A 7,139-nucleotide genomic window follows, 5' to 3' on the forward strand; every position below is an offset into this window, starting at 1 on the left:
CTGAATTTAACGGATTACCTGCACAGAATCCTTTAGAATTCCTTGATGATTTTCATATTAGATGCTCTTCTCAAAATGTTCCTGGAATATCTACAGAGATGTTAAAAATGAAATATTTTCCTCTAACTCTTAAAGATAAAGCGTTTGAATGGTATCGTAATCTAGGAATCACTTTTAATTCTTGGGAAGAGATGCAAGGAAAATTTCTGCAGAAATTTTACCCTCTCTCCAGAATGAATTTTTATAGAAGAGAAATTCACAATTTCCATCCTCATGACGGAGAAGCCTTTAGTGAGTCATGGGAGAGATTCAATGATTTGTTGAGGAAATGTCCTCACCATGGCATTGAGCAATGTCAACTAGCCCAAATATTTTATGAATCTCTCTCTGATTTTATGAAAAACAAAGTAAATCTCGCTACGGGTGGAACGTTTTATACCGCATATGAGGATGAAGTTTTCGATATTTTGGAGAGAGTTGCAGAAACTGACTTGCAGGAGATTGGAGCCAATCAGAATGGGAGAAACCTGCAGCCAAAAAGAGCAGGAGTTCTGCAGGTTAACGCCAAGGAGGGAGAGCTACAAGCGGGCCTAAGGGAGACTAACCAGAAATTGGAGGAGCTCACCTCCACCTTGAAGAATGTCTTTTTAGGTAACTCTCCTATCATTAAACCTAAGATCTGCTCTCTCTGCTTCAGCAGGGAACATGAAGATGGAGCCTGCCAATCCATGGAAGAAGAGGTGAAGGCCTTCAACCAGCCGCAACAACCGTGGGCAGGTCAAAAGAGGCCAAATTTCCAAAACGGAGAGACCTTCCACCAAGGGAACAAGCCGGCAGCTCAACCTCTGTTCCAGCAGAGACAACCATTCCAGCACAGGCCTCCACAGCAGTATCAGGTTCCATCTCAGAACCAACCTGATTTTTCTTCACTTACCCCCGTCATTTCAGATATGATAGAGAAGCAAAACCAAAAGTTGCGGGCGGAGATGGAGATGAAGATGCAAATGATGATGGAATTTCAAACAAAGCAAGTGCTGGAATCTCAAGAGCAGATGAGGAAGCTATTAGAGAGCTTCAGACCTGCACCACCTGAACACCAAGGTATAACTCCAGAATTCCCGTGCACATCGTATAAACTTCCCACAAAACCATTAGTAAATCCATGCAACTTGCATCATGTGCAGCACTCCATTCACGATGAGACGAATGGAGACAATCCTGAAGTTCTAGAAATCTCAAAATTGAGAAATGGAAAAGAACTTCAGGATCCCTATCAGAATTCTGTAGAGAATTCTAAGGGAAATGAACCACGAGAGGAAGAAGGAGAGGATTCTCCCTACGTGGAGGAGACTCTACCTTCTACGAGTGGGCAGCATGTTCCCTACCCTTCCGCTTTAAATAGAAAAAAACCTATCCTTGATTATGAAAACCGATTGCTAGAGAATTTTAAAAAGGCCACCATGACTGTTACTGTAGAAGACATGCTTAGGTGTGCACCCTCCCTAAAGAAGTACCTTAAGGACTCTTGCACCATTAGGAAGCCTAGGGAAGTAGTTAAATTATCTGAAAATGCCTCTAGCATCCTTAATGCCATCCCTATCAAAATGAGAGACCCCGGAGCCCCTTTTATCACATGTGAAATTGGAGGAAACACATTCTCTAAAGTTTTATTAGATACGGGAGCAAGCATAAGCATCATCCCAGCGGCATTATATGAGGAGTGTGGGTTTGGAGAATTGGAGGAAATACATATGGATTTACTCGTAGCTGATGGAACTGTTAGGCAACCCGAGGGAAGGTTAACCGATGTCATGATCACTGTAGAGAATTGTGAAATACCGGTAGATTTTATAATGACTGATGTAAAGATATCAGGAAACATTAGCTTAGCTCCTATTATCTTAGGAAGACCATTTTTAGTTACGGCAAAAACGATTATGGATTGGGAGAAGGGGACGGTGGAGTTCAAAATTGGAAAGGAGAGAGTCCAACTTGATATATCAAAAATGATGAAGTGTCCCTTAGGAAGCAATGAGGAGTTAAAATTGTGTATAGAGGATGAGGGAGAGGACGCGATTAAAGAGTACTTATCACATGTCGAGGGTAGAGAGCTAGATGACGAGATCATGGACTCCCCTTTAGTCGAGATGGGCCTAGAACTCAAACCTCTACCTTCATCCCTCAAATATGCATATTTAGACGAGAAGAAAACCTTACCTGTGATCATCTCCTCATCACTCACTCCCGAACAAGATAATGAATTGCTCAAAGTACTTAGGGAGCATAAGAATGCCATAGGTTGGACATTTGATGATATTAGAGGAATTCCATCTACAATCTGTGAGCATAGGATATTTTTAGAAGAGGAATCCAGACCTTGTAGAGAGCATCAAAGGAGACTCAACCCTTACATGAGAGAAGTTCTTGAGAAAGAAATAATAAAGTGGTTGAATGCAGGAATAATTTATGCCATATCCGATAGTAGATGGGTGAGCCCCGTACACATGGTGCCAAAAAAGTCTGGAATTACAGTAGAAGTGAATGAAAAAGGGGAAGAGGTGCAGAAGAGATTGACCACTGGATGGAGAGTATGTATAGATTATAGGAAGCTAAAAAAGGCGACCAAGAAGGACCATTACCCTCTACCCTTTATGGATCAAATACTAGAAAAACTGTCAGGGCAGCAACATTTTTGTTTTCTTGATGGTTATTCAGGATACAACCAAGTGAACATCCATCCTAATGATCAAGAGAAAACAACATTTACGAGTCCCGTAGGGACATATGCCTTTAGGCGTATGCCCTTTGGGCTATGCAATGCCCCCGCCACATTTCAGCGATGTATGAATGCCCTTTTTCCGATTTAGTAGGAGAATGTCTAGAAATCTTCATGGATGATTTTTCAGTATTTGGATCTACCTTTGAAAACTGCCTCCTAAGCCTCACCAAAGTATTGAAGAGGTGCATTGAGTCCAACCTTGTCCTAAGCTGGGAAAAATCTCATTTCATGGTGCAGGAGGGAGTAGTTCTGGGACATACGGTCAGCAACCGTGGATTGGAAGTGGACAAGGCTAAAATCGAAATCATCCAAGGCCTTCCACCTCCAACCAACCTAAAAACCCTTAGGGGTTTCCTCGGCCACGCGGGTTTCTATAGACGTTTTATCCTAGATTTTGCTAAATTTTCTAAACCTCTTACAAATCTTCTATCGTCTAAAAATAATGATTTTGAACTAACACTAGAGGCTAAGAACGCATTTGATAAATTGAAAGAAGCTTTAGTTAATGCACCTATCTTGCAAGGGCCCGATTGGACCCTTCCTTTTGAACTAATGTGTGATGCTTCTAATTTTGCAGTAGGTGCAGTGTTAGGTCAGCGAATTGACATGAAACCCGTGGTCATTTTCTACGCCAGCAGAACTCTAGTGGATGCGCAGCTGAATTACACTACTACCGAAAAAGAGCTGCTGGCAATTATCTTCGCTTTAGAAAAATTTAGATCTTATTTACTAGGTAGTAAAATAACTATTTTTTCTGATCATGCAGCTATTAGATACTTGTTAACGAAGAAAGAGGCTAAACCTAGGTTAATTAGATGGGTGCTGTTATTACAGGAATTTGATTTAGAGATCAAAGATAAGAAAGGGTGTGAAAATGTAGTAGCCGACCACCTCTCCCGAATCATAGGCGCCCCACCTGAACAAATTAATGATGCATTTCCTGATGAATTTGTTCTAACTGTGCAAGGAACATCAGTTCCTTGGTATGCGCATATCGTCAACTTTCTTGTTTCAGGACAAATTCCTACAGGTTGGACGTCTCACGAAAGGAAAAAGCTACTAAAAGATGCGTGTTTTTACTTCTGGGAAGATCCTAAGCTGTTTCACCAAGGGCAAGATCAAATTTTACGATGATGCGTCCCCGAGAGCGAGCAACGAAGCATCCTAGAATTCTGCCACGCGAAACCAGGAGGGGGGCACTACTCGGCCAAGGTAACAGCTCATAAGGTTGTTGAATCGGGTTTCTTTTGGCCTACATTATTTCATGACGCCCAGAAATTTTATAATACTTGTTTAGCATGCCAAGCATCCATCAACAAAAATAGGAAGGATAGAATGCCCCTACAACCCATCCTAGAAGTTGAAATATTTGATTTATGGGGAATAGATTTTATGGGTCCTTTTCCTATTTCTCATGGATATGAATACATATTGATGGCAGTTGACTATGTATCCAAATGGGTAGAAGCCATTCCCACAAAAACAAATGATAGCAAAGTAGTGACCAATTTCATCGAGAAAAATATTTTTACCGTTATGGATGCCCACGAGCCATTATAAGTGACGGAGGTTCCCATTTCACAAATTACAACTTTAGAACTCTCCTCAAGAAGTTTGGTGTCCATCATCGTGTCACTACTCCATATCATCCTCAAGCCAATGGACAAGTTGAATTGTGCAATAGAGAGGTGAAGAAAATTTTGAGGAAAATAGTGCGTCCGGATGGGAAAGATTGGTCTAGGAAACTAGATGAGGCATTATGGGCCTATAGAACTGCTTACAAAACTCCTCTCGGCATGTCTCCATTTCGCTTGATTTTCGGAAAAGCTTGTCACCTACCACTTGAGTTAGAACACAAAGCCCTTTGGGCTATTAGGAAACTCAACCTAGATTTGGATAGAGCCGGCAAGCATAGACTTCTTCAATTGAATGAGTTGGAAGAGTTAAGAAATGAGGCTTATGAGAATTCGAAGATTTATAAAGCCAAGATGAAGATGTTTCATGATAAGAGCTTGAGGAGAAGAACTTTTGTAGAGAATCAAAAAGTATGGCTATACAACTCTAGATTAAAACTCTTTCCAGGAAAATTGAAAACGCGATGGGATGGTGATGTGATACGACGACGGCCGGGATCGATCAGCGCGTTTCACGTCACAGGGTTATGATGCGAATGTATGGGATGTAAGCCGAATGATGAGAAAATACGAATGAGCAGATAAGGACTTGACGGATAGCGACGTCGGCCGTACCGATCAATGAGAGACGAGTGAACCTAAGATCAAACTCCCAATGACCCGCTGGACCTACTAGACGTCTACTAAGTGAGGGGCATCTAACAGCCCTGGAGCGTTCGGCGTCCAAGTCGGATGACAGTCCGTCTACCACAAGAATCCCTATGCTCGACAAGGTGGCTAGTCCTATCCGATGATGTTCGAGAATATCACGGTAGCGGACGCGATAGGGGAAGACGAGACTGTCGAAGACAATAATACTGGAGTTTATAGAGGGAGCGAGACTGACCTTTGTATCGCTTAGTCCAAGGCGTCCAAGTCGTCGGCGGATGCTTAGTGTCGGTCGTGCGGGCGAGTGTCGTTGGCGAGGACAACACCGGGTGCGGACGGTGCGGTCGTAACTACCAGCAGAGAGCTGAGTCCACGGGTGGCGTGCAACAAAAGTCGGAGCAGAGGCGCACAAGGCGCGCTTGGCTGGCGCACGGCGTGAGTCGTGGGCGGGCAAGACAGCGAACCAAGTATCGTGGGAATAGTCGTGCGGGTGGGGCAGAAAACCAAGTAATCGGTTATGGCGTAGAGGTGGGAATCAAGAAATCAAGAAAGATGAGGCGAAGGGGAGAGCGAAGGGAATCAAGGAGATATGGTGAGATCAAGAAATCAAGAAATCATGAAATCAAGAATTCAAGAAATCAAGAAATCAAGAAATCAAGAAATCAAGGGGAAAGAAAGTGGGCGATCAAGAAAGACAAGAGGATGCGGTTGGGGATCAAGAAGCGATGGGGAAAGGAGGGTGGGCGATCAAGAAAGGCAAGGCAGGCGGTTGGGAATCAAGAAACGATGGGAGAAAGGAGGGTAGGCGATCAAGAAAGGCAAGGCGAGGCGGTTGGGAATCAAGCGATGGGAGAAAGGAGGGTAGGCGATCAAGAAAGGCAAGGCGAGCGGTTGGGAATCAAGAAACGATGGGGAAAGGGGGTGGGCGATCAAGAAAGGCAAGACGAGGCGGTTGGGAATCAAGCGATGGGGAAAGGAGGGTGGGCGATCAAGAAAGGCAAGGCAGGCGGTTGGGAATCAAGAAACGATGGGGAAAGGAGGGTGGGCGATCAAGAAAGGCAAGGCAGGCGGTTGGGAATTAAACGATGGGGAAAGGGGCGATCAAGAAAGGCAAGGCAGGCGGTTGGGAATCAAGCGATGGGGAAAGGAGGGTGGGCGATCAAGAAAGGCAAGACGAGGCAGTTGGGAATCAAGAAGCGATGGGGAAAGGGGGGTGGGCGATCAAGAAATGGTGGAAGGGTGGAAAAAGGTACCAAGAAATGGCTTTCTTGAACTGTAACAACCAAGAACCCTCCAAGAAAGAGGAGTTCTTGACGGATCTGGGGTGTGCTTCCTCGACGGAGCAGATTTCCCGGTTGATGGCGTGTCGGCGGCGCTTCTTGAATCTCCCAAGACCCCGGAGTAATCTCGGCGAAGGCCTCTTTCGATTCTTGATGGCGGCTTCTTGAAACTCTTTCCTCGCACCGGAGTGATCTCGGCGGCGCGCTTTAACACATCTCCTCGGAGTGATCTCGACGGGGAGGCGTGGGCTCTACCACGGAGTGATCTCAACGTGGGGTGGGGCTCGCCAAACCCCCTACACTACTCTCTACGCTAGGGGGGGGGCCGAATTGTGAATAAACTTTTCAACAATGACTCCAAGGTGTTCCTTGGGCATGCCATCCCCTTATATAGTGAGGATGGGTGCCAAGTGAACGTGGGAGAGGACGAACCGTCGCGAGACGTGGTTCGGCCTCCCTTACAAATTCAAAATACAAACATAAAAAGTAAAAATGACGAGGACGGGGCCCAACAACATTGGCCCAGTCCACGAATCCAAAAAGACAAACACACATGAAAAAGAGCATACGTCACAAGATAAAAGTTCTTACGCGGGGTACTTAAACCCCGGGTGGCGAGCGTCAGCGCGAGCTGCTCGGCGTGGCTGACGACATCCCGTCGCGTCATCCTCGAGATGGTCCTCCATCAGATGGCCCTTTCCTTGTTCAGCAGGTTTTTGAGAATGGAGCGGTTACCATTTTAGATCCTACATCTCAAAGACACTTCACTGTGAATGGGCAACGGCTCAAACCCTACTT

At 44.9% G+C, this 7,139-nt stretch overlaps 1 non-coding gene across 1 annotated transcript; it reads right to left on the minus strand.

The window, feature by feature from the left end:
* Nucleotides 1-237: 237 nt before the first annotated feature.
* Nucleotides 238-346, minus strand: LOC144714345 (small nucleolar RNA R71). The gene has a single exon (XR_013584328.1). It is a non-coding gene; the product is annotated as a small nucleolar RNA R71 (small nucleolar RNA).
* Between the last annotated feature and the right edge of the window lie 6,793 nt (nt 347-7,139).

The sequence above is a fragment of the Wolffia australiana genome, chromosome 1 (genome assembly GCF_029677425.1).
Source record: "Wolffia australiana isolate 7733 chromosome 1, ASM2967742v1".
NCBI lineage: Eukaryota > Viridiplantae > Streptophyta > Magnoliopsida > Alismatales > Araceae > Wolffia > Wolffia australiana.